At 43.0% G+C, this 27,851-nt stretch overlaps 1 long non-coding RNA gene and 1 pseudogene across 2 annotated transcripts; one reads left to right on the top strand and one right to left on the bottom strand.

Moving 5' to 3' along the window:
• Positions 1 to 569: 569 nt before the first annotated feature.
• On the top strand, positions 570 to 20,146 carry LOC311216714. Its single transcript, XR_014618957.1, has 3 exons — positions 570 to 721; positions 18,306 to 18,513; positions 19,956 to 20,146. It is a non-coding gene; the product is annotated as an uncharacterized lncRNA (long non-coding RNA).
• LOC311216711 (myosin heavy chain, skeletal muscle, adult-like) lies at positions 9,692 to 27,629 on the bottom strand (annotated as a pseudogene). The gene is made up of 38 exons (XR_014619371.1): positions 25,586 to 27,629; positions 25,352 to 25,495; positions 25,103 to 25,259; positions 24,057 to 24,084; positions 23,847 to 23,958; positions 23,665 to 23,757; positions 23,123 to 23,186; positions 22,933 to 23,031; positions 22,724 to 22,827; positions 22,505 to 22,643; positions 21,632 to 21,750; positions 21,390 to 21,539; positions 20,931 to 21,101; positions 20,181 to 20,499; positions 19,977 to 20,050; positions 19,206 to 19,293; positions 18,996 to 19,113; positions 18,563 to 18,686; positions 18,341 to 18,477; positions 17,982 to 18,237; positions 16,044 to 16,286; positions 15,758 to 15,934; positions 15,533 to 15,678; positions 15,343 to 15,433; positions 14,866 to 15,255; positions 14,575 to 14,701; positions 14,266 to 14,384; positions 13,482 to 13,678; positions 13,046 to 13,229; positions 12,794 to 12,959; positions 12,497 to 12,621; positions 11,994 to 12,302; positions 11,690 to 11,893; positions 11,274 to 11,399; positions 11,010 to 11,180; positions 10,819 to 10,923; positions 10,583 to 10,678; positions 9,692 to 9,974 (listed from the first exon to the last, which is right to left on the bottom strand). The product of XR_014619371.1 is annotated as a myosin heavy chain, skeletal muscle, adult-like (transcript).
• Positions 27,630 to 27,851: the final 222 nt, after the last annotated feature.

The following is a 27,851-nucleotide window of genomic DNA, read 5'->3' as shown; positions in this document are numbered from 1 at the left end:
ACACTTTCAGATCTAAAGCCCCTCTTTGTAATTAAAGCCAAAACTCTCAAGGTTTGAAGGTTCAAAGTATTCCCTCGGGTCTGGTGATTGACATGATAGATATAGCTTTGTTTCAGTGGACTGAACCCAGCAAAAAAACTTAATGAGGTACTAGAGCTGGAAGTCATGCCTATTTCTTCTGCTTGTTGCCAAAATATGTTGTTTAACACATAGATTTAGGAAATCGACTTAACACCCACAGAGTAAATCTTGGGGATGAGAGTGATGGGATACGGCAAGTCTTCTGCTAAAGAAACTGTCAACGTGCAACAAAATAGGTTGTCTCATAATGATGAAGTGCTCACAGAATGCAAGGCTAAAACACCCATGTTTCCTGTTAATAATGAAAGATGCTCAGTGGTTTTTTTACTGTTTGCTGTTAGTTTTTACAGTAATCTTAAAGAAAATTCCTGATGGGATTTGCAGCTTGCAAATGCTGTTCTCAACTATGCTGTTAATATTTATAGAACATGCCAAGAGGGACCTTTGTGCCTGTGGATCCTTAATGAACAGACTGACAACAAATGTGTAGCCTCATACCCCAGAGTAAAATAAGACCTCTCAGGAATGCTGGCATGAGACAAGGAGAAATGCCGGAACACTAATTCTCTGGTGCAAAGCTTCTCATCCCAACACTTCTGCTAAGATGTGGCTGGGCACTGGACCCTGGAGCCTGGAGATGGTAAGGACACTTTCCACATAAAAAGTTCTCTTTATTCTATTGAAAGGTGGGTGCTGTGTCAAATTAAATGGAATATGATGAAGGCTTTCTCTTTTCATGACTTAGCTTATCTAGTCTGGGTAATTGTTTGTTGTTTATCTGGATAAGACGTCCTTCAGGGATTTTAACTATCATTCCAGATAAGCAGTGCTAGAAAGGATAGAGCAGGAAAGAAGCTGGAGAGATTTATAGAGAACACCCAGTGATGAGCTCAACAAATGAAAGGATAACTAATCTGGTCATGTGAAGGGCACCTTGGGCCAGGTATTGGCTTGGCTATGGCAAAGACAAAATACATCCTAGGGTTAATCTTTGTATCTGTTGCTGTTGAGAACTTCTTTGTACCTCAGGTTAGATGGGAATGGGCTGAGATGGCTTTACTATCTTCTAATCCTGTTCCTTTGTTAAGAGACTAATTTCTGCAATGCTTGATACAGTTGTTATTTGACCTCACAGCAGAGGAAAGGGAAGTGACTTCAATTTGAGAAGTTTCGACAGTAGACTTTAAAACCAGGAATCTCTTTACTTTCCTCTAATAACACCTAAGTAGCTGCCAACAGTGTAAAATAGTCTTACAAAGAAAAGGGAAGATAGAGGGCAAAATTAGCTAGAGACAGGGAGGACATGGAACTTAATTTTGAAGAGGAACAGCTCTTGATTATGCATCAAATTTCTATGGTTACTTAAACTTCTCCTATCTCCACAGCAAATGTCAGTGAAAGATATCTGGGCAGTGGGTCTTGGCCGAGAAGGTGACATTCAGAATGCCCTTTCCATCAGATGCCATAGCAGTCAAACAGCTCCAGTTACAGAGCAGGTGATTGGGGTGGACAGGCTCTGATGACAACGGAAAAGGAAGGAAAAGGCAAAAGAAGTTGGAAAATGGAATGAAAGGAGCAAAAATGAGGATAGCAATAAAAAAAAACTAAAATTACCAGACACTTGATTAATTGGTTTGTTTGTCAACTGAAAGTTACCTGTAAGAGAAGCAGAGAGAGAGGTTACACTATGGAGTTTTGTTTAGATTTTTTACAACTAACATCTTGTTGCTGTAAGTGGATGTTATGAATATACCCCCAAAAATGACCTGCTTTCTTTATAAAAAATGAAAGGCTTTTGAACATAAAAACCATTAAACAAGGTATTCATGACAGCAGAAATAGTATGCAGTATTGTTATCACATGAGATGATTTCTACTGCTTATTCCTATATTCATTAATTACATTGAAAAAAAGAGGGTTCTCAAAACTTGTTTTCAATTTGGAGACTTATCCATAGCACAATACTTCTCACAGATGAAAGATTGTATTGGTGTTCATGTAACATTAGCTTAATTGAATACTAACCTAATCAGCTAAAGTTGCAATGAACACTTCACTTGTTCACTGCTTTGCTAGGCAGCACAGGTGTATATCAGTTCCCTTCCAAATCGATGTCTTCAGATCCATGGCAAGCCCCTCCAGTTGACCAGTATAATTTATGAGCAGGATGCCTTGTAGGGCCTCAGAGCCGTCCCATGACCTTGCATTGCTCTCTGCCTCAAATATTTGCTAAGCCTCCATTTTATCTCTTAGTACCTCAGTTCCAAACCCTCCTTGTGTACTGCGTTATATTTCTCCAAGAAGTACTGTGCTGACCTCAGGAAACTACTGGCATGAAGTGGTTGTAGTGCCTGCTCTGCTTGAGGTGTAAAAGCACTGTTGTGAAACCTTAACAGTAAGACTCAGGTGCTAGTTGGTTTCCTCCTCTCCTCAGGTTCCTAACAGGAGCTTACAGTGTGACCTGTTAAATGTGGCTTTACTGACAGTGTCTGAAGGGGAATATTTTCAAGCATTTGCTCTGCTATCACCGGAACGCTGCTTTTGCACCCAGGAGATCTCCTGCAGTCCATATATGATACAAGCTCTATATAAGCCCATCAGCTCCATCTATTTTAAGCTTTTCTCTGAGAGATCTTTCTTTATGGCCATTACAGACCAGGGTTTTTCTCAGGACCTTTGCACTAGTACTGATCAGATGACAGACAGCTTGACTTTAAAAATAGTGCATCATTGCAAAGCAACCCTTGACACATAGCAGATAATCACAATTCAAGAAAAAGAAATCCTTAGTTTCTTCCTGGTGTTCTACCTTTGCCCTAATAATGTAATAAATTGGATCATTAATTAACCACCACTGTAATTCAAGCACAGGAGAATATCACAAATAACAGAATTGTCAAATGGTTTGGGTTTGAAGGGAGGGAGCTTTTAAGATCACCTAGTCCTACACCCATATATAGGAAAAGAATAATATATCTAAAGATGGCTTTAGGAACAGCACACCTTGACTGAGATGCTTAGTTCAAACTGAAAAATAGAGCATGTTAAGGATCCCAAGAATAATAAATAAAATTTAAAAAAAAATACATAAAACATCATATAAGAGTAATGTGAGTTTAAGTTATTACCAAATATGATAATTTTCAAGTAAGGCAGATTATATTTTTAAGGTATTTCTTATTTAAGGTAAATGCTATTGTGATTCTATTTTGTTCAAAATATATTTTTCAATGTAAAGCTAGTGTTTTTCTCATATAATCACATAATTATCAATTATGTCACATAAATGTCAATCCAACACGCTGAAATATGAATTGTTTCCTATTGTAGAAACTTTCTCAGTTTCTAATAACAACACCCAAACACCAATACATGTAAAAAAATGCTAGGAAAAAAGCTAGGAACATGTTCAAAAATATCAAAATGTCCCTTTTTTATAGCTGTCATAAAATGCCAACTTGTGATATATTACAATTTTCACTTCCTTTCCCGTATAGTTTGGCAGCCATAAAACATGCATTTCTCTGCCTCGTCTTCCAAAGTGCTTTTTTGCTCTTCATTAGATTTCCTTCTTAATTTGGAAAAATTCTACAGTTTACCAGAGCTACTTTTAATTCTGATACCACTTTGTTCTACCAGAGTGCTTAGATGCCCCTCTCACACAAGTTCACAACCCCTTAACAAAGTCTGCACTATAATAACCATCTTAGGTAATCAAACAGGTAAACAAGATCATTAATGTATGGTGAAAATGGCAGCTCATGTTGTTTCCAGGAGGATTTGCTCCATGATGTTACTGGGCACAAAGGTGAAACTGACTAGCCTGTAGTTCCCCAGGTCTTCCTTTATTCCCTTTTTTAAAAAAGGGAGTTATGTTTCCCCTTTTTCAGTCAGTGGCAACTTCAACAGGCTGCTATTACTTCTTGAATATGATGAATATGCTTAGCAACTTCATCTGTCCAGTCCCTCAGGACCCTTGTATGCACATCACAAGGTCCCATGGACTTGTGTACCTTAGATGCTGTCAGACGTAATCTCCTTCAGTGAGCAGGTCTTCATTCTCCCAGTCCCTGTCTTTTGCCTTCTGCAATTTGAGCAGTGCGGTTACTATATATTAATACTCTATATTAGTCATTTGCTGGTGAAGAGTGAGGCAAAAAATCATTTAAAACCTAAGTCTTCTCCAAATGCTAGGTAACCAGGTCTCCTGTTTCTGTCCCATTCTGGGCCAGAGACATAAAAACTCCTCCTTGGAGAAGGAATCCACACAGCCAAAACCACAAAGCACAGCTCACCTAAATAAGACAGGCACCTCTGCCATGCTCCCACCTCAAACTGGCATTCGGGTCTTGGAACCCCCACCCCTGCCCCTGGAACCGATTGAGCCTAGGTGTCAGGTCCTCAGCACCTGTTTCTGCCCCACTGATGTTCTCCTATTGTTCCACTTGCTAGAGGAGAGACAGCCTGTGGTTCCAGTGTCTGTTAGTGATTGACCCTACCTCTCACAGCATCTCTGTCTCCCAGGGAGCTGGTCCTGCTCACAGGTCTCAGAGGGCAAGGGGAACCTCATACGCAATTCTTCTCAACCCCCCTCACTGGGCTTCCTCTGCAAGATGAAGAAGAGGGAGATGAGAGACAGGATGTCTTTTCCCGCTGGGGCCCTGTTCTGCTTTTGTGTGTGAACAGTGAAGGTCCAGGTCAGCTTTGGTTGAGTTCACAGTCACTTACTTCTACCGGGACAATTACTTTGATGATGTGTATTTTGATCCTAGAGTCAGCTTAAAGGTAGACCGTGGGAAACACTTGGCTTATTATTCACACAGAATCACACAGAATCACACAGAATTTCTAGGTTGGAAGAGACCTCAAGATCATCGAGTCCAACCTCTGACCTAACGCTAACAGTCCCCACTAAACCATATCCCTAAGCTCTACATCTAAACGTCTTCTGAAGGCTTCCAGGGATGGTGACTCCACCACTTCCCTGGGCAGCCTGTTCCAATGCCTAACAACCCTTTCAGTAAAGAAGTTCTTCCTAACATCTAACCTAAAACTCCCCTGGATTGCTTACCCTTCAGGCTGCAAAGGGCTTTCTCTGTTGCCCTTTGTGGCCTAAGAGTCTAAGAGATCCTCACCTGTGGAGGCAAGATCCTCATGTCCATCCTAAGATGAGTGGGGCACTCCAGAGTCCTGAGCCTCCCCTGGTGCCTGCACTCTGAAGGTCCAGCCAGAACACAGCTGTCAAAAGAGGTGCAACAGTCACAGCCCTCAGACTGTGCTATCAGGTGTGTGTGTTGGAGTTGGCAGGTCTATTGGTGCTTTGTGTTGGCCTTTTGACAGTCACACACTTCAGAGCACTTACATGGAGGCTTTCTCAGCAGAGGGCCCAATGCAAACGAGGCCCTGCACAGCAACCAGTGGCTGCTACTGCCAGCCCAGGGTCCTTTGTATCAGCATTAATGAGCCACAAATTTCTAGGCCTTCTTTGGCCCATTCCACCTGCCTTTGACCTGTTCCAGTGAACATAGAATATAGATAGACACTAGATAAGTTGACCTAACTAGTTAAATTTCATCCCATTTGGTTGGGTTTGGCAATAACACGTAGGTCAGCAAGTTTCACCAGCTTTAAATGCATGCCATTTTAAGCGAGTCCTAGCTGCTGTTTTATAGCAGGGAAGGCACCCAGTGGAAGGACCACCTCTGAGGCTCCATGCTGCCACCCGCTGGCAATTCGTGCCTTCAGCACAAATTCTGCTCTGAGCACAAATAGATGAGGTCAGGTGTTGCCTGTCTGAATTCCCTGTGACTGACAGGAGGCTGCTGGAGTCCAGTGCTGAGGGGAAAGCTGATGGGTCCTGTGTCCTTCATGCAACAGGCCAGATGGCAATGGGACAGGCACAGCCACCCTCCCAACTGATGTCTGCCTTGACTTCCTCTAATTGATTTCCTGTGGCGACTGTACTGTACTGGGATGCCTCCTTTCCTGAGCTCTCCAAAGAGCTAGTGAAGCCAGGCTGCAGGCAGAGTGGGGCCTCCATAACCAGCATGTTATGGCCACTGACTTGGCCAGAGGTTCTTCTGCAGTCTCCATACTGCAATGGGATTCCTTGAAGGATCTCCGTTGAGCAGCCCTGCTACTTTCCCTCAGTGAGTGCTGCAAAAGCACAGTCTGAGCAAGGGGAAGAGTCTTTCTGGAAGCTTCTGAAGGTTGGAGTAAGCCCTGCCTCTGGCTTCATCCTCGCCACAGAGGGAGGCAGTTGTAAAATTGTACGCTTTCAGGGCTACATACCATCTTTTCATTTGTTGATGTCCAAGGGAAGGGATGTCCCTGCCCACACCCCAAACAGACCGCTGAAGCACCCGTGCAGCTGCCATGTTCCCGATGGGACAGCATGTCCCAGGAGAGCAGAGTGAGCACCCAGGCACTGGTTTCACTCACTGTCATTCCACTGGCTTCAGAGGGGTCACTCTTGATTTATACTCTTACAAGTGGGAGCACACTCAGGCCTGTTTCTGATTTTTCACATTTCAGCTGACAAAGGAGCTGTGCCGGAGCAGGCCTTTCTGGGATAAGAATAGCATCTGCCATCTTAGGACACAGCACAGTTGTCCAGCTCCTACATGGCAACGCATCGCAGTGAGATATAGAAGGCAAGCTACCCGCTGAGGAATGTCTTCAAGCGCTATTAGTGGAAGCATATCATCTACACAAGCAGGCATGGCTTCACGCAGGAGTCTTGCAAGGGCCGGCTATTTTTAGCTTTTGACACTGCCGATGAAGGGAGACAAATGACAAAGTGATCCTCCTGGCACAGGCAACCTCCAGAGCTCTCTGAGCAAGCCCCTTCTGCGAATGACTCTTGTCAAGGCTGCAGGGCCTGAGGGTGCAGGAGATGGGGGCCAGGAGGGAGCTGTGAATTTGCTGGGGACACGAGGCTGGACCTCGGTCCCACCAGCACTGCCCAGCTGCACTTACAGCAAGCTGTCCCTGAGGGCGTGCACCTGTCCCCGAGCTTAGGACATTCCGCTGCCTGATTTATCTCCAACCACATCCCTGAGCGCTAGGGAGAGAACAGGGGGCATGGAACTTTGTGTAAGTGAAGGTTACGGTAGCTCAGAAGAGAACAGACACAGTTATGAACTGAGAGTTGCTTCATCTTCAGTGAATCGCTCGCCCTTTCCTATCAGTACCTCTTGTAACATTTTCTTTTGTACAAGTCATCAAAGAAACTTTTCCAGATGCCACACTTACCAGTGTGTCCAGGAGTCATCAGTCGGCTCACTCTTCTTCTTTGCTGCTGTCTTCCCTATGGCTGGCTTTTGCTGGCTACCTTGTTTTGTTCTGATGTCATGACACATCCTTGAGCTCCCACAGTGGAGCCAATGCAAAGCAAAGGAGAGTGCAGGGTCTGAAAAGTAGGATTTCAAAGAGTCTCAGAATTTTATGCTTGTACAGATTAGCCCTGCCATTACAGCTAACAGAAATGCTCATGTGATGTTGTGTGCCATCTAGACTCTACCCATCCCTACCTGAAGCTTTGGAGAAGCCTGCAGGTGTGTATGGACAGGGATTCTAGAGCCACACAAGAGGAGCACTGAGCTGAGATGGGTTTGGACAGTCCAGGCTCACCACAGAGACCCCATCCATGATGGCAGAGCCAGGCACTCTCAGGCACAGAGCAAGACAGCAGAGGATGAGGAGGCATGAAAAAGATTGGAGTCTGCTAGGAAGCCACGGGGAAAAATTATGCAGCGCCTTGAGAAGGGAGAACTAGTCTGGCAACTCTGCAAAGTGTTGGGTAGCTTTCTTAAGGTCCTAGTGACTGAAAACCTAAAGAACCATCTCCCCTTGCTCTCTCAGACAGTAGTGACAGCAGTGGCAGAGGTTCTGCTCACCAGTCCTCCCTAGTGACACTGGAAGCAAGCTGGGCTTCCTTGCAAGAGCTGGTGTGTTGGTGAGGCTGCACCTGGGAGCCAGGTTGGGTGGATATTCGTCCATCCATTGGATAATGCTGTCACAGACGTACAGCTGTCGGTTGAAACTTCCCAGTGGTGTGAGTGCCTGCTTGGAGGCAGAACCCCCTGTATGGACTTCTAAAGCTTGGACCAAGAGGCCAGTCTCAGTCCTTATCACTTCCCATCACCCTTAAGGAGCTCCAGTGGCAAGCTCTCCATTGTAAATATTGTAAGCCAATCAGGGTTGAAAGCATTCAGGGGCTACCCGCTTGGGCACAATCGTTTTCTGCACAGCTTCCATCCCTTCAGCCCACAGCACCAGCCTCACCCCCATCCTTTCTCACCTTTTAGGCTTAGTGATCCATGGAGGATCCACCTCTGCTTTTGAGCAGCAGCCCTTGTACAGTAGACAGAGGTGGAAACACATGGACCCTCGCGAAACATCAACACATACACTGTCCTCTGCTCCTGCATCGGCTTCTTGCTTCCCTTTAGTGTCAGCTGAACCTCACTCCTCAGTTGCTGCTAATGTCTTTCTCATCCACTCTACATCAGTCCACACCAAGGGCTCCTGCAGTCGGGAGTCAGTCAAGGTAATGGGCTGCGAACACTTCAGACAGGGGCAGTGTGGCAACAGCGGGTGCAATTGTGCAAATTTCTACTCCTTAAAGGATCACCAAATTAACTTAGTAGTCCTCAGTTACCACTAACCTGTCTTTGATTCACAGTACAGCCCTGCAGAGCCTTCTGACAGAATCCTCCAGGGTTGTGTGGTCTTCCTGAAAACAAGGGACAGAATTTGCTTGGAAGTACAGAGCTGTCAGTTGTGTGAAAGCATTGGTTTAGGCAGACATCTGTGTGCATGCTTTTAACGTACCATCGCAGCCTCCATGTGCCTTTTCAGCCAAGGCCTAACGCTTCAGAATGCTCCAGCTGAGACGGCTGATAGAGCACATGAGACTGTACGTGCAGCTGTACATGCCCAGTGGTCCTCTTCTATTCAGATCAGGGTCTGAATGGAAGAAAAATTACAGCCATCAGCTTTCTTCTTTTCCCTTGCCTGTGGATTTGCCACACACGGCCTGACCTTTGAGGTGACATGCTGAGGAGGAGCATTCTTGCCACACAGTGTAAGGGAAATCAGCCCTGAGGAGGCCTCCTTCCACCCGATTGGCCCCTGGCAGGGCTCAGCATTTTGCCACACTGCAGAAGAACTATGAGCAGGTGGTGACAGCAGCTGAGCAAATCTAGAGTAAGAGAAATTGCACAATTTAGAGGCACCGTGGAAGAGTCATTACAGTGTGACAATTTCAGTGTCTGCTGAAAATTGTCTCTGCTGAGGAAATGTCTGTCCCATTGTAGTGTGATGCACTGTGACATCTGATAGCTTACTCAGAGTCTGGTGGTTAGGATTTGTGATTGCCAAGATCAGAAACAAAAGCAGGCAGAGCAAAGAGGAAAGGGATTTTTTTTTTGCTCCCTCTTGCAACTCACGTGGGCTGTAAGCTGTGCTGAAAGGACGGTAGGAGAAGCATCAAGAATATGTGAGGGCAAGAGCAGTGCTAGAAGCTTGAAAGCATCTGTAGCTGATTCACCAAAATCCTAAGCTTATTCAGGAAGAGAAAACAAAGAAGCCACTGTTCATAGTGTCTGTGCAAATTAATCTACGGTCTTTATTCTCTAGACATTGACATGGTTACAAATACATTGCAAAACAAAGCAACAGAGGGTTCACATTTTGTGCACCCCTCAGGCCACTTTGCTGCCACGTGACATCTTCACTCTTCCTCTTCTATCTTCTTACTGTGAAACTCCCTGCTTTTCACTCGTAGTTTGTTGACCTGAGACTCTGCAATATCAGCCCGCTCCTCGGCTTCCTCAAGCTCGTGCTGGATCTTGCGGAATTTGGAGAGGTTGACATTGGACAGTTCCTCCTGTGTGGGGAGAGGGACTTGGTGGTGAGGAGCCTGGGGCAGGGGTTTCACTCCTCATGTGCCTGGGCCTCGAAGGGCTGTGGTGAAGCACAGGCCTCCCGTCTCCTATCTACCACTGCTGACCCAGAACCCTCTCAAAGACCTCATCATCCTCCCTTATTGAGGACCTCACTGTGACAAACTGCACCGGTATCGTGTCACTCTTGAGGAGCAATTTTGTCACGTGGTCTTCTCATTTTGTGTGCTTATTCTCCCACTACTCGGTGCCCAATTTTCCATGTGGTTTATTAGGTTGAGAAAGACTCAGAAACGCTGTGCTGTTACCAGCGTCAGAGATTCATGAGCTTCTCAGTCAATGGACGAGGCCCTTGGGAATTTTGGTCTGACTTCCTGAATCAAACAGGTGGCAGGATAACCCTTGGTTCATCCCCGAGTGCAGCATGCCCAGAAGAAGGCGAGGCCTGCTGACACGGGAAAGAACCACATGGTCAAGACTGTTATGTCTTTGGAGTTACTTTCATGCCTCTTTCCTTGTATTCGTGCTCATCTCAAGGAGTGTGCTGCTCCGACGGAAGGGTGCGCATGGCCATTCTCCAAGCAATACTTACAGCCTCCTCAGCTTGTCTCTTGTAGGATTTCACCTTCATCTGCAGCTTGTCCACCAGATCCTGGAGCCTGAGAATGTTCTTCCGGTCTTCCTCAGACTACAGTGGTTGGTAAGAAGGAAAGAGAGAGAGTTGGTTTCCCCACACCACCAGAAAACATGTGTTCTTGGAGTTCATGGAAAAATGCTTTGGCTTTCCGTGAGAAGGGTGTGTCAGCACAAAGATGCCTCTTGCCTTACCTGGTAGGTCAGCTCCTTCACCCTCCTCTCGTACTTGCGCACACCCTTCACGGCTTCAGCACTGCGCTTCTGCTCAGCATCTACCTCCCCTTCCAGCTCCCGCACCTGCAATGAGAAGCTCATGTTTGGAGCTTTCCAGGTGGCTCCCTTCGTGACATGCTCCCTTGTGCACAAATACCAGCCCTACGCACCCTGGCCTCCAGCTTCTGGATTTGCTTCTTGCCTCCCTTCAGTGCCAGCTGCTCAGCCTCATCCAGACGGTGCTGCAGGTCTTTCACCGTCACGTCCAGGTTCTTCTTCATTCTCTCTAGGTGGGCACTGGTGTCCTGCTCCTTCTTCAGTTCTTCTGCCATCATGGCCGCCTGGAGAGGCAAAGCAGCAAAGCCAGGGTGGGGCCAAAGATATTTTGGGAAGAATGCATCCATCACCCTCAGTGACAGAGTTCCCCAACTCACATCTGTGATGGCCTTCTTGGCCTTCTCTTCAGCATTGCGGGCTTCCTGGATGGTGTCTTCCATTTCACTCTGAATTTGGGCAATGTCTGTTTCCAGCTTCTTCTTGGTGTTGATCAAGCTGGTGTTCTGTGCAAACAGAGATTGTAAGACTTGTATTCTGAGGCCTAAAATACCAAAGCTACAGCCTGAGCCAACTCTTTTCTCTTCAACCTTTAAATTCTGTGTTTGGAATTCTTTATTAGAGAATTGTTTACCAAATATCAGTGGTGCACTTAGGTGATGGGCTGTGACCCTGTTTCCATTGTGGACAGCAGTATAGAGGCCATTGTAGACCATTGTCCTGCGTCACTCTCTACTACTATAACAGTCATCTGTGCTAAGTGTCTACACAACTGGTTTGGGCAACAAGCCCTTACCTGGGTATGGAGGAGCTGCACACGCTCGCTTGCATCCAGAAGCTCCTGCTCAGCCACTTTCCTTGACCGCTCTGTCTGCTCCAGGGCTGCCCGCAGCTCCTCAATCTCAGCCTGCAAGAGGTTTGCTCTGCGCTCCACCATGGCCACCTGCTCCTTCAGGTCTTCCTGCGTCCTGAGTGCATCATCCAAATGTATCTGGGTATCCTGTAAAAGAGGCAAGAGAAGTGACAAGGCAGCACAGCACACTAGGGTGCCAAAAATGTTAGAGAAGCCTTTCTTGTATGTGTAGCTTTGCTGAATTGACCTTGAGCACTGCCTGTGTGTTTCTCAGGTTCTTTTGTGCCTCTGCAGCCACACGGTTGGCATGGCTCAGCTGGATCTCCATTTCATTCAGGTCTCCCTCCATCTTCTTCTTCAGCCGCAGGGCTTCGTTCCTGCTCCTGATCTCAGCATCCAGACTGCTCTGCAAGGACTCCACAATTCTGAGGTGATTTCTCTTCAGCTGGTCAATTTCCTCATCTTTCTCTGCGATCTTCCTGTCAATCTCAGACTTGACCTGGTTGAGCTCCAGCTGGAGGCGCAGGATTTTCCCCTCTTCATGTTCTAGGGAGGCCTGGACAAATGGTCACAAACATGTATAACATGGGTAGAGCTACTTCTTGTTTGCTTGATAATTACAGAATTTTTCAGAGAACCTGGTGTGGATGTGCTCCACAGCTAGAACAGAAGGGGGACCATGCACTACTTAGCCACATTTCCCCACTGCTAACGTTTCTAGTGTGGACAGCAGTGACTATGGGCACATACTTCAGCTTCCTCCAAGGCAGCCTGGATTTCAGATTTCTCCTGCTCAATCTGCTTCTTGACTTTCTCCAGCTCGTGGATCGCCTTTCCTCCCTCTGCAATCTGCTCCGTGAGGTCAGAAATCTCCTCTGTAGGGAAGGGTGAAAAAAGGCATGGTCAGACATAGGGCATAAAGGGAAAGGCCCTGACGCACCAGGCTGACAGGTCTCTTCTCATCACTGCGGGCACTCACCCGTGTGGAGTGGTGGGTAGACAAGCTTGGGGGAAAGCCTGGCCAGCAGCAGAGGGCTAGGGACTTACGCTGCAAGTTCTTGTTCTCACGCTTCAGCGTTTCCAGGTGGTCCAGGGACTCCTCATAGGCATTCTTCATCTTAAACAGCTCCGTGCTGAGAGAGCGAGACTCCTTCTGGGAAGCTTCCAGCTCAGCCTGTGTTTCCTCGTACTTCTGCTTCCACTCTGCCAGGATCTGAGGAGCAACAGGGTGTGAGTATGGATGTGATGATTGTGAGGAGATGCCCTGCCCAGGAAGCACAGGGCCAGAGGCCAGAATACCTTGTCAAAGTTCTTCTGCTTCTTGTCCAGAGCTGCGCAGGCAGCATTTGCTCGCTCCACGTCAATCATCAGGTCTTCCACCTCGTTCTGCAGCCTCTGCTTTGTCTTTTCCAGGGAAGCACATTTGGCGTTGACGGCTTCAACGTGTTCCTCTGCATCCTGCAGGCGCTGTGCCAGCTTCTTCCTGGGAGGTGATAAAAAGCTCATAGTTAGTGATCAAAGAGGAATGAGTATGCTCTTTACAATTGCACACTTAGTCATTTTGCAGTCTGTGGACTCCAATCCACAAGGTCCGTAGATAAAGTTTACCACATCTGTCATCCTTCCCTAAAGCAACCCCATGACTTATTTCTTTGTATATCTTGGTCTTTGTTTCCAAGGTCCCTTCTGAATTTTCATTGCCCCTCCTGCTTGTTTGCATCCTGTCACCACGTACTTGGCCTCCTCCAGCTCTTCTGTGCGCTGAATAGCGTCCGTCTCATATTTGGTTCTCCACTGGGCCACTTCGCTGTTGGCTTTGGACAGGGCACGCTGCAGCTCACCCTTGGCTTCCTGCTCCTCCTCATATTGTTCCCGGAGCAAGTCACAGTCGTGGCGAGCAGATTGCAAGGCATGGGCCAGGGCATTCTTAGCCTGTGAAGATAATTGGATTGGGACAATGAATACCTGTGATACAGTGTAATTGTAATAAATGGAAAATTACTGAATGCAGTTTGAATTCAAAAGTCAAAGTCATCCCAATGAGAAAAGGTACTTGTAAAATATAGATTGAAAAGGATCTTAAGGGTTCATTTATCAGAATTTCGAATATTACATCACTAGATATGAAGAGTAAATTCCAAATGACAAATATAGTGCTGGGAATTATTGAATCCTTTAAAATCTGTTATAAATATCATACTGCATTTGAGAAAAACAGGATTAGAAACTCAGTTTTCATAGCTATGTCTCAGCCTTGCTTATACATCATTGTTAATCCTAGTGAAGTCCTAATGATGTTCCTTCTTTCTCAGTATCCAGGCTGGACATTATGCCTTCCTTTCCTTTCTTCCCATACTAGAGAAGAAAGTGTCAAGATTGTCCAGCTAGTTTGTAATCTGGAAAATTAACATGATATCCTGTTTCTTTGTAAGATCAAGAAATATCTAAATCAAACAAACAAACAAACAAAACCACCATGATCTGGATCAAAAATCTACCTTACTACAGCAAGTATCTACCTTTATTTCTTCCTCTAGATGTCTCTTTAGTTCTTCAATCTGTTGAGTAAATGCCTGCTTGCCTCTTGATAGCTGAGATATTAAAGCATCTTTTTCTTCCACCTGGCGTGAATATTCCCCTGAGAACGTTTACATATAGACTATAATTTAAAAAGCAACACTAAAACAAGGTGTCTTAATATCACTGCATAACAGCTTAGAGAGGATAGGCCAATCTGAATAAAATGTCTTTTTCTTTGCAGCATTGGTTTCATTTTTATTTATTTGTTTATTTATTCACATTCCATAGGAGTGTGGGGGTTACTTCACCTGCTTCCGTCTGAAGACGAGCTCTTTGAGTGTTAAGGTCATTAATCATGCGCTGATGCTCCTCCTCCTTTGTCTTGATCTCACTCAGCTGATCTTCCAGCGTGCGGCACATCTTCTCCAGGTTTGCCTAGGTGCAAAAAACATGTAAAGAAAAGAGAACTATTGCTACATTCTGGCATGCAGTTCTTACAAATAATAGCAACACTGCTGGGTATGACAGCAAAATGCAATCTGAAAAGTAAAAAATCAGGTCATGTATCATAGGTCAGTATGCCTACAGAAATTCTGTACCTTGGCTTTGGAGACAGACTCCATGTTACTGGCCAAGTCATCTATCTCCATCTTCAGCTCACTCTTCTCCTTCTCCAGCTTCTGCTTGACTCGTTGCAGGTTGTCGATCTGCTCCCCAAGCTCAGCTGTGCTGTCTGCGTGCTTCTTCCGCAGGGCCGCAGCTGTGGCTTCGTGCTGCAGCGTGGCCTCTTCGAGGTCGCGGCGCATCTTCTGAAATTCTGCCTCACGCTTCTTATTCATATCGATCTGAGCTGCCGTAGCCCCACCTGCTTCTTCCAGGCGCTCGCTGATCTCCTCCAGCTCCCTGGAGAGGTCAGCACGGTGCTTCTCTGCTTTTGCCCGAGAGGTTCGCTCTGCCTCAATTTCCTCCTCCAGTTCCTCGATACGGGCCTGGGGAAAATGCAAGACCCTTCACACCCATGCCCTCCTTGTACTGATGTCCTTCTGAAGGGTGGAGGGGAAGGACCAGAGACTTGCCTGCAGCTCCTTGATCTTCTTCTGCAATTGCATGCCAAGAAGTTGCTCATCTTCAATTTTGCTCTGGATCTGGCTGATTTCAAAGTCTTTCCTTTGCACAAAGCATACAGTATCACACTCTTAACATCTGAATAAAACTACCTAATAAATGCACCTGACCTGCACTCAGGTGTTCCACAACCACACTTACTTCTTCAGTTTCTCATCCAGCTGCTGCTTATCATTTTCCAAATCCATTATGCTATCATGGGCCAGCTTCAGGTCTCCCTCAAGTTTCCTCTTAGCCCTTTCAAGGTCCATGCGCAGTTTCTTCTCTTGCTCCAGGGACCCTTCCAGCTAAACACAACGACACCAATAATGCCAGGCAGGTTGAACTCCATACCTGTCCTGTCTCGCTGGAGGCACATGTGCTTACATCATCCACTTGCTGCTCCAGCTTGGTTTTAGCTTTGGTCAATGTATTGACTTTGTCCTCTTCGGCCTGCAGGTCATCCAGTGTCTGCTGGTGGGCCTCTTGGAGGGCTTTCTTCTCTTTTGTCAGCTTCACAATGGTCTCATCCAGAGCTGCCATCTCTTCTGTGAGGTTTTTCACCTTTGACAAGAAGGGAGCAAGCGTAGATAAAAAATGTGGTTTAAAACTTCATGCTGTATAACAGACTACAATTCTTTCTCGAGTGTGAGTGATGTCTTCTGAGTCTTACCTTGTTTTCGGTAGCATGTTTTTCCTTCTCAACCTTGGCCAAGGTTAACTCCAGGTCATCAATGTCTTTCTTCAGCTCTGAACATTCATCCTCTAGTTTCCTCTTCTTGGCTGTCAGCTCAGCATTAATTTCCTCCTCATCCTCAGCCCTTTCAGTCACCTCCTTTACTTTGGCTTCCAGCTGGATTTTGGTTTTGATGAGCTGGTCACACCTTTCCTCAGCATCAGCCAAGCTGTCTGCTTCCTGATGGGAAGAGACAGATTTTCTTGGTTTATATTATGAAGTTTTCAAAGTATGTGTTAAAATGCAGACTGAAATTTTCCTTCAATCAAGCAACTCATTAACCTTGACAGGATTTTTTTTCTGGGAAGGGCTATACTGTTTCTCTCTGGAAATAATATGGCTTCCTAATTTTGTTTTTCCTCTCCTAAATGTCTTGAATGTAATAGGTGTGTGAAATTTACTGTCACCTACCAAGAACAGAAAGGGGTTACAGACATTTTTCTACAGAAATGCAGTATTCAATACCTTCCCTTTTGTAACTGAATCCTGCTGAACACTTTATTATATGGGCTTTGATAGTCTCAGGAACAGTTTAATGGATGAAGATGGTTCTTTCTCTAAATTTAATATTTTAGATAATAAAGACTGCTCCTTTTGCAAGTGGTCTCTCACCATTGCATATCATCTACCTATTTCTCACCTTCCCTCAGTATATATGGTTTCACACATGCCAATACCAGGTAATCATTATACCTTCTTACTCTGGTGGGCTTTTTGATATCATGAATGTGCTTTTTCCTAAATAAGTATGATAGGAAAATATAAGAAAATACAATGGGATATTTATTTTTCTTCACATACTGGATAAAAGAGGTAACAAAGGTTTCCCGCTTTCTATGGAATGCTCAAGTAACTGGGTAATTAAGTACTGTCTATTGTTTTTAGTTTCTAGTCTGTGTGATCTAATGAGTAATTTAAGATGATTTTTAAAGTGATACTTGAATACCAAGTACTTTTGTGATTATTTTTAAGTAACATTCTATTTTGTGAAGTGTTGTGTGTCTACAGGGTGCTGTTCAAAATAAGTTACCATACAACCCATACCAGAAAATCCAAGTTAGAGTTGAAAACACTGCAATGTTCAAAAGATATATCTATTTTTTATTATAAATTTAATTTATGAAATTGATTCATAATAGTTAAGTCTAAAGCATAAAGAGCGCTTTTGTTTAATTAACAGTGGAGGGAAGAAGAAACACCCCTGCTTGGTGTGACTATTTTTCAGAAACAGGAACTGTGTTTCTATATCTTCTCAACCTAGAAAAATTTTTGAAGATGTATTTCCCACTTTCTGAGTAAATGATAACCTTTAGTTATTAAGCAAATGGTGGATGTATTTTCCTGCAACTGAATTTACACTAGTTTCAACTCTGGCTTGCATTTACCCTCCAGAATGAATTCTTTTGCACCTTGGTGCTATGGAGATAGTTTTGCCCCTGCAGAACTCATAGAATCATAGAATATTTTGGGTTGAAAAGGACTTTAAATATCATCCAGTTCCAACCCCCTGCTATGGGAAGGGACACCTTCCCCTAGACCAGGCTGCGCAAAGCCAACCTGGCCTTGAACGCTTCCAGGGGAAATCACCTGCTCAGGGGAATTTAGGGTTCAGGCATAACTCTGCTCTGAGTATTTCATGTTCCCTAGCTGTAGATGTCTTATTCATCTGAAAGCAAAAGCACTGACTCCAATTTGATATTCCCTCTCTTTGCACTGACTTTTGGCGGTGCTTACTATATAACTTGCAGACACGTGATTCTTCAACTTTGCATTTCTGAATTTTGCTCTTCTATAATCTGACCTTTTGCTTGGTAAAGAACAATCTGAATGTACAAAATCATTTTCTCAACGATAAACGAATGCTGATAAACTCACAGCCTGCACTTGGAGCTGCAGATCATTTTTCTCCTGCACAAGCTTCACCATTTTCTCTTCCAACTCCTTCCTCTTTGCCTCAGATTTTGCAAGTTCTTCCTTGGTTTTCTCAAATTCTTCCTTCATGTTGGCCATCTCCTTCTCAGATTCTGCACTCTTCAGCAAGGGCTTGATTTTGAAGAACAGCTTCATCCAGGGCCAGTGCTTGACATTCATGAATGCACGAATGTTGTACTGAATGCAGAAGATGGACTCCCTGAAGAGTAATTAAAATGTACATAGATTATTTTGAATGTGATGATTGATGACACTTTCCCCACACAGGAAAATGACTCTAACTGAAGATGAGCAATGTCTACCTCCTCTCCACCATTCTCTGGTACTCCACTCTCATCAGGAAGCCCCTGCACCTGGCCTGTGTGCGAGTGATGAGCTGTGCCAGCTTCTCATCCCTCATCTCCTCCAGGAGTCCCAGCAGCCCAGCTTTGAAGAACACCTTGAGAAAGGGAATGTTGCAACACATCACTGCCAGGTAGAACAAAGCATAGGCACATAGTGATTGAGTCAGGAAGAGTTTGTACCTTGGTGTGACCAAATTTGTACTGGGTGTGATCCACATCAATAGATGCAAGGAGTTTCTCAGAAGCTTTCTTGCTATCAATGAACTGTCCCTCTGGGATGGCACTGGCATTAAGCACCTTGTATCTGCATTAAAAACAGATAAGGATGTATTCAACAAGCAGACTACTGTTTTTATTGAATGCCTTGATATTTTTGTGGAAGAAATGATAGTTTTATAGAAACTATTTTAATGCTAATGAGCTGTCACTCCTTCATTTGGATGAAACAGCATGTATGCATGTAAATAGTAAAGCTGATGTTTATGGAAACACATCCATTCCATTAGTCTCCTTGTTGAAAAAAATAAAGAACTGCATAGTGTAAGTTTTAATTGGTTGGATGTACAAGGTGCTCAGCACAGATAAAATTAGTAGGAAAAATGAGCCTTCTTACCTCTGTTTAAAGTCTGCATAGAGGACTCTGCTGGGGAAACCTTTTCTGCAAATTCTGATCCCTTCCAGCACACCGTTACACCGCAGTTGGTGCAGTACTAGTTCATGCTCCATGGCACCTAAAAATTAATTGCACAAGTGAATACCATTTTTTAGCACAGAGAAGAATAGCTATTTCAGAGGAAAATCTATTTTTACTTGAGCTTCTTACCAGGTGTTTTCGTTTCATTTGGGATGATGCAGCGGACAAAATGTGGGTGAGTACTCCGTAGATTGGTCATGAGCTTGTTTAAGTTCTCCTAGAGGGATCAGTAAGTAATGTGTGTTTGAATGTCTGGTGTTCAATGCATCAAACACATGGCAATAAGTTTATAACTTATCAAGATTAGCTAGGTTTCAGAACACTTAGGTAAAGCCACAGAAATCAAAGATTTATTTTATTTGTAGATATTGAATATGATTATTAAAGACTGAAACACCGTGCTAAAATAAGTAGCTTAAAGGTCTTTCATGTTCTACCTACTAAAGTCAATCTATTTGAGTAAAAATCTGTTTTGTTATGGTTTGGCTTGGTTTTTAAATAAGTCAAGTAACTTATTGGAGAATACTTCTAAGGAGACATTCAATTCACCAAAATACCAGGCTCATAGGAATGCAAGGATACTAAAATTATAGCTGAAGACTGACCCAAAAAAGGTAGAAAACTAAAGATCTATTATTATCTTCTCCAAACATTAATAAATATTAAATATATATATATATATCATTTTTCTTTATAATTAAAACCTGAATACTTATTCTAGAGAAGAACATATTCACAATTGATTTAAGATAAATTAGAAAATGATCTTAAAACACAGGTCATGAGATTTCCAGATAATGTTATCAACTTCACAGTAATACAAAAGTAGCCATTTCATATTTAATATTACCTTTCTCCCTTTCTTCATATTACAAACAGATAAGGAAAAAAGTACTATACCCGGAATAGAGCTGAAACAGTCTGGAAGGAAGAACCCTTCTTCTTGCCACCCTTCTTACCACCACCACCAGCCTCTGCAAATGAAAGAAAAATACTGTTAAATATGGATGCCACATAATGGAGAGTGCAGAACATAAATAGCATTAAATGTTTAGTATTTTCTGCTTTAATTCCCTTTGAATGTGACTAAAATACAGAATTTACAGAACTGACCTGCATCTGCTCCACCATAGTTAGCAAAGAGTAAGGCCAGTGTCTTCACTGATGATTTCTGGTACAACCCAATGACGGTTTCATTCAGGGGGTCCTTGTTCTTCTCAAGCCAGCCAGTGATGTTGTAGTCCACTGTGCCAGCATAGTGCACCAGGGAGAAGTGGGCCTCAGCCTTGCCTTTGGCAGGCTTGGGCTTCTGGAAATTGCTGGACTTGCCCAGATGCTGGTCATAGAGCTTGTTCTTGAAAGAGGTGTCAGTTGCCTTGGGGAACATGCACTCCTCTTCCAGAATGGAAAAGATGCCCATGGGCTGGAACATTTTACAACAAAGAGGAGGAAGAAAGAGAAGAGAAGACATCACTTGATTAAAAAGAGGGTAGAGTCAACAGAGAAGGTTGATTCTGTGCTTTTCATGACCTTAATCAGAGAAAATTAAGCAAGGCTTGTCTTTTTTTCAGCATTTTTGTAAACATCTTTGCTTACAGAAAAAATGGTAAATACAAGATTGCTAAATACCACATTCCCCATAGAATGTCTTTACTGGTAGCTACACGACCGTATTTATTTAACTTTATTTTGTAATCTGGAAGTACTTTCAGGAAAAGTTCTGAAATCTCAATGGGGTCTTTAAAAACACTTCTACCCTATTGCCACTTTCACAGGGTATGTATTTGAAAAACAAAACAAAACAAAACAAAACGTGGAAGATCCAGCATTAATGCACATGAGCAGGAAGGATACCTTCTCAATCAGCTCAATACAGGCAGCCAGGTCCATCCCAAAGTCAATGAATGTCCATTCAATCCCTTCCTTCTTGTATTCCTCCTGCTCCAGCACAAACATGTGGTGGTTGAAGAACTGCTGCAGTTTCTCATTGGTGAAGTTGATGCACAGCTGCTCAAAGCTGTTGAACTGTCAAATGCAAAAAAAAAAGAAGGGATACAAAGTGTTCTTCATGGGTGATAGTTTAAGTACAAGGTCTCTTCCTGTTTGGTTTCCCTTTGTTCTCTTGTTGGAAAAACTTTGCATTTAGCAAATTTAGCAAATTCAGTGTAATTAGAAGGTTATTGGGGGAGGAAGGGGTGAGAATTTCAGTTCAGCGAGTAATTGTAGGAGGATAATAACTTTTCTCAATTGTGGCTCAGAAGTCCCTTTACTCTCAACTGTCCTAATAAGAAACTGCTAGAAAAACATCCTTACATCAAAGATCTCAAAGCCAGCAATGTCCAAGACACCAATGAAGTACTGCCGGGGCTGCTTTGTATCCAGCTGCTGGTTGATACGAATAACCATCCACAAGAACATCTTCTCATAGACAGCCTTTGCTAGAGCACCAACTGAATTTTGCACCTAAAGCAAAAAGAGAGGCTTGGAGTATAGAACAGAGGAGGATTAAAGGGACCTTAATTCAAAACATGGTTATGTATTACCACACTTCTTACCTGCTGCACAGTTTGACCCTTGGTCACATATTCATTTCCAACCTTAACTCGGGGGTAACAGAGTGCTTTGAGCAGGTCTGCTGAGTTCAGACCCATCAGGTATGCAGCCTTGTCAGCAACTAAACGCAAAGAAAGAGTGAGAGGAAAAATAGATGATGGACAGTGCCTAAAATTTTGTTCTTGGGGTATCGTCTCAAAAATAACAGCAGTGTTCACTTTAAGGAGTACACAAAAATATCTGTCAAAGCCATGAAGCTACTGTCTTTGTCATTAGGATGGAGAGTATACAACTATTTTGAGCTTTGGTTTCTACAAATGTTATTAAGGTTAACTCACTGCTTTCATCCTTTTTCAGACATGACTATGGTGCTTCATGTTTTCTAGTCCTGAAGCAAGAGGAGTTATCACTCAGGGAGTTGAAGGAATGGATTTTAGCTCTTCCTGTACCTAAGAGGAATCAACTACACAAATCACATCAGCGTTCTTTCCTAGTAGGTGAGGGTGAATGGGAACATATTCTCCCACCTTGTTAGAGCTGGATCACTTCACTGTACCACAATATAGCAATGATTGCTAGGTGTATTCAAAAAAAAAGAAAAAAGTATGACTAATGATGTTAAAGAAATTGACATCCATGGCTCCTGGCTTCCAGGCAGTGAGCACCAGATCTTTTATTTTATTAAAGTACTCACAAAATTAAAATGCAGGTATGATGATAAATGAGGTAGGTGTCTCAACTGTTACACAACTATTGAACATAATTGATTTTTTTTAGTTTCTACTTTTGCATACTAAAAGCCTGAAATCTGCCTAAGGCCCTCTTTTAGTGACAATGACAATATCTTTTGGAAAATTTGTTGAATCTGCTGATACCTTCTGTGCCATCTGGCTCTGCCTGCTCCTCTCGCTGTTTCTGCTTGAACTTCAAGTTGCCATAGTGCATGACAGCTCCCGTCAACTTGTAGATGGCAGTCTTTTCATCAGCAGTGAAGCCCAAGATGTCAATGGCACTCTGGTAATATAAACAGTAAAATAAGTGCATGTACACCAGGGCTCTTGTCCACAACACGACCTGTTTTTTATATTACTTACATCTGTAGCCATCAGTTCCTCCTGGTCATCAATGCTGGGAACAGTGATCTCACCTTGACTCACATAGTGGTAGTCATATGGGTTGGTGGTAATGAGGAGCATGTCTAAAAGCAGGAAATAGGGAAAAACAAGCTTACTTCAGTCATCTGGGAGACAAGATGAGTTGTTTTTTAGTGATCTTCCTGCAAAAATATAGGTAATCTTCCTACCAATTAGCTCTGGCTTCTTGTTGGACATGATCTGATAAAATATGTGGTAGCTTCTTTCTGCCTTGAGCTGGAAAGTGACTCTGGACTTCTCCAGCAGATCTGGCAAAGCAGGAAGAAAGAGCTAGGAATGAGACAGCACACAGAGGTAGGAATTTAGGAAGGGATGTGATCATGCCAGGATGTCACTTACAAGTTTCAATGTCAGCAGAAGCCAGTTTGCCTGTGGCCCCAAAGTGGATTCTGATGAATTTGCCCTGTTAAAGAAAAAAAGAACCATTTCAGCCTGGATGTATTTCATTGCTCCTGTACAAGAAAGGTAGAGTTTTACAAAAATTTTAAGGGACTGGAGCACCATTCCTGTGAGGAATGGCAGAGAGAATTGGGCCTACTTAGTTTAGAAAAGAGAAGGCTCAGGGGTATCTTATCAATGTCTATTAACACCTTAATGCAAAGTGAAAAGAAGTCGGGCTCTTTTCAGTGTTGCTTACTGACAGGACAAAATGCAATAGTAAATAAGTAATAAATAATAAATAAATAAATAATAAGTAAAAAATTGAGCATAAGAGGTTCCATCTTTACTATGTAGGTGACTGAGCATTTGGGCAGGTTACCAGAGAGGTTCTGGAGTCTCCCTCCTCAAAAATATTCAAAAGCCTCCTGGACCTCCAGAGGTCCCTTGCAACCTCAACCATGCTGGGATTCTAAGGGATTTTGTCCAAAGCTACAACTCACAAAGCGCGAGGAGTTGTCATTCCTCACAGTCTTGGCATTTCCAAATGCCTCCAGCAGTGGGTTGGCGCTGATGATTTGATCCTCAAGTGTTCCCTACAGGACAATAATTATTCCTAGTTATTACTTTTCAAAAATGAGGAACAGAGAAAAGCATTGATTTGAGCCCCTATCTATAATTCTACCTGCATTTTGCCAGACTGCTCCTCCTTCTTCTTCTCCCCACTAGCTGCAATTGTTGCAAAGTACTGGATGACACGCTTTGTGTTCACAGTCTTCCCTGCACCAGATTCTCCACTGCCAAATGAAACAGTGAAGCAGAAAGAGTGTAGTCAGGCAGCAGGTCCCCTGGAACAGGGCAGCCCCGTGGGGAACTGAGCAAGAAGTGTACTTACGTGATCAGGATGGACTGATTTTCACGGTCTGTGAAAAGACAGAAATTAAGAATGATTTTCCTGGTGCTCATGAATTAGAAAGAACACAAAAGCTATGAGACAAATATGAACTGCAGTTTCCACCAGAGGGTGTAAGGACAGAAGGCAGTGAAGAACCCTGAGAATTCCAGCTGATATGTAGCAACGCTATACAGCAGTACTACATGCATTCTAAACAAGATCAGTAAAGACACCACTTCAGAGTAACTTTTATATTGTTTAGCCTTTCAAGATATCCTCTTTCCATCTGATTTCTCTCTTATTAGATAAGTACATGTGACAAAATTACTTAGACTGAGGGTTGATTACGTTTAAATTCTTCTGGAGCTAAAATCTTCCTGAGGAAATCTGGAGACCTCACAAACAACAGTAAAACCTAACCAAGTTTTTTCACTACTTTTCATCTCTTTTATTTTTACTCCTATATGTACATAAATTATATATTTCTGAGTTAATAGGTAGACAGTTTATTTTTAATCTTGCTGTTCATAATTTGTTTTCCAGTTTGCAGCAAAAGAACAGGAAAATAAGATATAAATCCTGCACATCACTGACTTCAATATACATACTGGGAAAAGAAAATAAGAGGTGGAAATAAGAGAAGAAGACAGGGATTTATTTATTTTTTTAAAATCTATTCTGTTTGAACACTAATTCTTTTTGTTTTCTTTTGACATTGTTTTTCTGAAAGCATTACTTGTCTGATGCTTACTTTTAACTATAATGAGCAATAGGTCTACAGTCAGTAAAGTCTAGACCAAACACTAGGTGTCTTCTTGCCGATTAATTTACTCCTTCTGAATGACATTCATTACATGGTCCAGGTCTCTATTGACTGTAATGGGAACACAGCATACACACATCGTTAAAGTCAAGCACTTTAGTCTTCCATTAATTTCACATTTTAAGTATTTTAAGTGTTGTACAGGATTTCCAGAGATAATTCCTATATTTCCATCTACTGAGAGATCATTGAAAGAGCAAGTCAAAGGAGATCAAGCACTCACCAGTCAGCATGAACTGATAGGCGTTGTCAGAGATGGAGAAGATGTGTGGAGGGGCCTCCTGGCGCTTTTTGCCTCGGTAGGCCAACACCACCTCCGGGTTGTACACCGGCAGCCACTTGTAGGGGTTGACGGTGACACAGAAGAGACCCGAGTAGGTCTGCAAGGAAGGGAGACAGCACATGGGCTTCTGTTCAGCCTGGCACAGCAGGCCTTCCAGCTACCCAAAGGAAGAGAGCTGCTGGTACTTACATAGATCATCCAGGCTGCATAACGCTCTTTGAGGTTGTACAGCACAGCGGGTTCGTGGAGGTGGGTCATCATGGCCATGTCCTCAATTTTATCATACTTGGGAGGGTTCATGGAGAAGATTTGGTCATCCTTCACGGTCAGAGTCTGCCAAGGAAATGAAAGAATATGTCTGCATATGTCAGCTAGAAGCTCAGTGTGAATCAAATGTTGATCTGAAGTTTCATTTTCTCTTACCTCTCCACCTTCAGTTTTCACAGTGACCTTCCCTGTTTCCCTGCTCTGGATTGTCCCTTTTACAAAGGATTCCTTGGGATGGGCCACAAAGACGGATGACTTGGCATCAAAAGGTTTGTTCTGGGCCTCAATTCTTTCCTTTTCTGACTTTCGGAGGTAGGGAGCCGCCTCCCCAAAAACAGCCATTTCTGAGTCTGCAGAGGCCATTTCTGCACGTTTACTAAAGTAACGTCAGCAGAGGACACTGGTGGGGAAAAAAAGGTTGTCGCTCACTGGGAAAAATAGAATCTGTGTCAGTGAGAAAACTCCTTGCTCTTTAGTTAGTACAACAACCTCTTAAATCTACTTTGATTTGAACTTAAAGGTACTTAAGTCCCACTCGAGTGAGACTTTAGTCTCCTAGCAATAAATAGAATATCTTCAATACTGTCTACAATTTGGTAACTCAGGTTGGTGAATTTTGACCTATTTTGAGTTCTTCAAAAAAAAAAAAACCTACAGAGAAAATCACTATCTGTTCTGGTACTTAATTAGAAGAGATGAATCTTCAAGACAACACTTCTTTGTTAGAAATATGTGCTATAAATGAAAAGCAACTTCACTTTTTAGATATTCCCTGTTTCAACAGTCTATCCTAAGCAAGAGTTTACAGAAATATAGGAGGATTTACAATAAAAAATTCATGCAGTTGTGAAAAAATCCTGTCTCAGTCTGTACTGTAGAATTTCAATATTCAGTATATTCCCCTTTGAGAATAGCTTGTATCTTGGAAACTGTCCAATCCTGTAAAATAGGAATGGCAGGTGTTTCTTATTTTGGCAAGGAGTTTTAGACACAAATTATAGATTGAAGTTATAGACATGCATTGAAATTCTATTTAACATTTTTGTTCGCATGTACAGCGCCTCACACAAATGTTTGCCAGAGGCAGGAGAAACTGAATGGAATATTGAAGGGACATTGTCCTCTTTTTCCAAGCTCACAAAACGCGTGCACTTACCTTGAAGCTTTCTGTGGAGACAGGTCAGACTTGTCTGTGAGAGATTTTATAGTGTCTCATCTGCAGATGCTGCAGATGCTCCCCCTTTCTTCGGTCAAAACATTTCTGGCAAAACTTATTTGGCAAAGCATTGTCTGGCAAACTACGGGCATAATTGTCATTTGATTTGAATGATATAATTAGAATGTTTTTATATCTTACTGACTATGTGAATACATCTATAAATAATTTATCAAGTGTGTTAAGGAGAGAATCTAGACTACTCAAGGCACTTAGAGAACTTGGATGCAGGAACTTAGTGTTTCTATTGCTGGCTTTCTCCATGGTTTGCTGCTTGACCCATGGCAGTTTGCTTGGTATGTTTATACCACAACTTTTCAGTGATTCTGTGGAGATAATAATATGTCTATGACACTTCAGGAACAGATGCATTGAGAGTAACAGGAAAAGTAGGTCAAAAAACTGTAAGTATTTTTCTAAGAGATACTTTGCAGTACTATGTTCTAAAAAGCAGGAAGTCAAAAATTACTACAGCTGCAGTTTCTGTATAGGACAGTTTCAATAGCTGAGAGAATTTGAAATACAGTAAGGTGGAAGCCTCAGCCCAGGAAGCTGTTCCAAGTAACAGTAGACTCTGTTTTGAAATGGAGCTCTTGAACACATTCCTGAGCTGTTTTTTTATTTACTGAATTTAAAATATATACTTTTACAAGTATAGATAATATATGCTTTTGTGTACATCATTAAAAAAGAGATTCCCTGAGAAATTTTGCTTTCTCATTGTTCACTCTCTTACACCTTTTGCTTGCATCTGCTATATATATACTCCTATTATCATCTACATAAATAACCAGTCCCCTCTTGTCAAACCAGAAATTGCATAGATCCACAAAGCCTTTCTCTACCTGTTACTCCCCAAAACAGTATCTCCCACACAGCCATGTTTGTACACACAAGCACATGTATGAACTCAGCACAAAGCTCCAACTACTGTGCATTCTGATAAATCCTCAGTCCTTCACTGCCTCCCATGAAAATGTGCATATTTGCATGTTCAAGACCACAGAAAAAAAGTCCAACAGCACAATACTATCTATACCAGAGTTATAGAGATGGCAACAGTCTGGCTTAATCCTGACGGTATGGGAAAAGGTTTGTAGGTAATCCAGGAGAGTAATTTATCTAGTTTTAGGAAAGAGTGTCTTCACTTACACTTCTTCAGATCGCCCATATGTAAACACATCCTTCTTTATGTTATTGCAGTGG

The sequence above is a fragment of the Netta rufina genome (genome assembly GCF_964035555.1).
Source record: "Netta rufina genome assembly, chromosome: 19".
NCBI classification, from domain to species: Eukaryota; Metazoa; Chordata; class Aves; order Anseriformes; family Anatidae; genus Netta; species Netta rufina.
The sequence above is the reverse complement of the archived record's forward strand: the minus strand, read 5'-3'. Positions and strand labels throughout refer to the sequence as shown.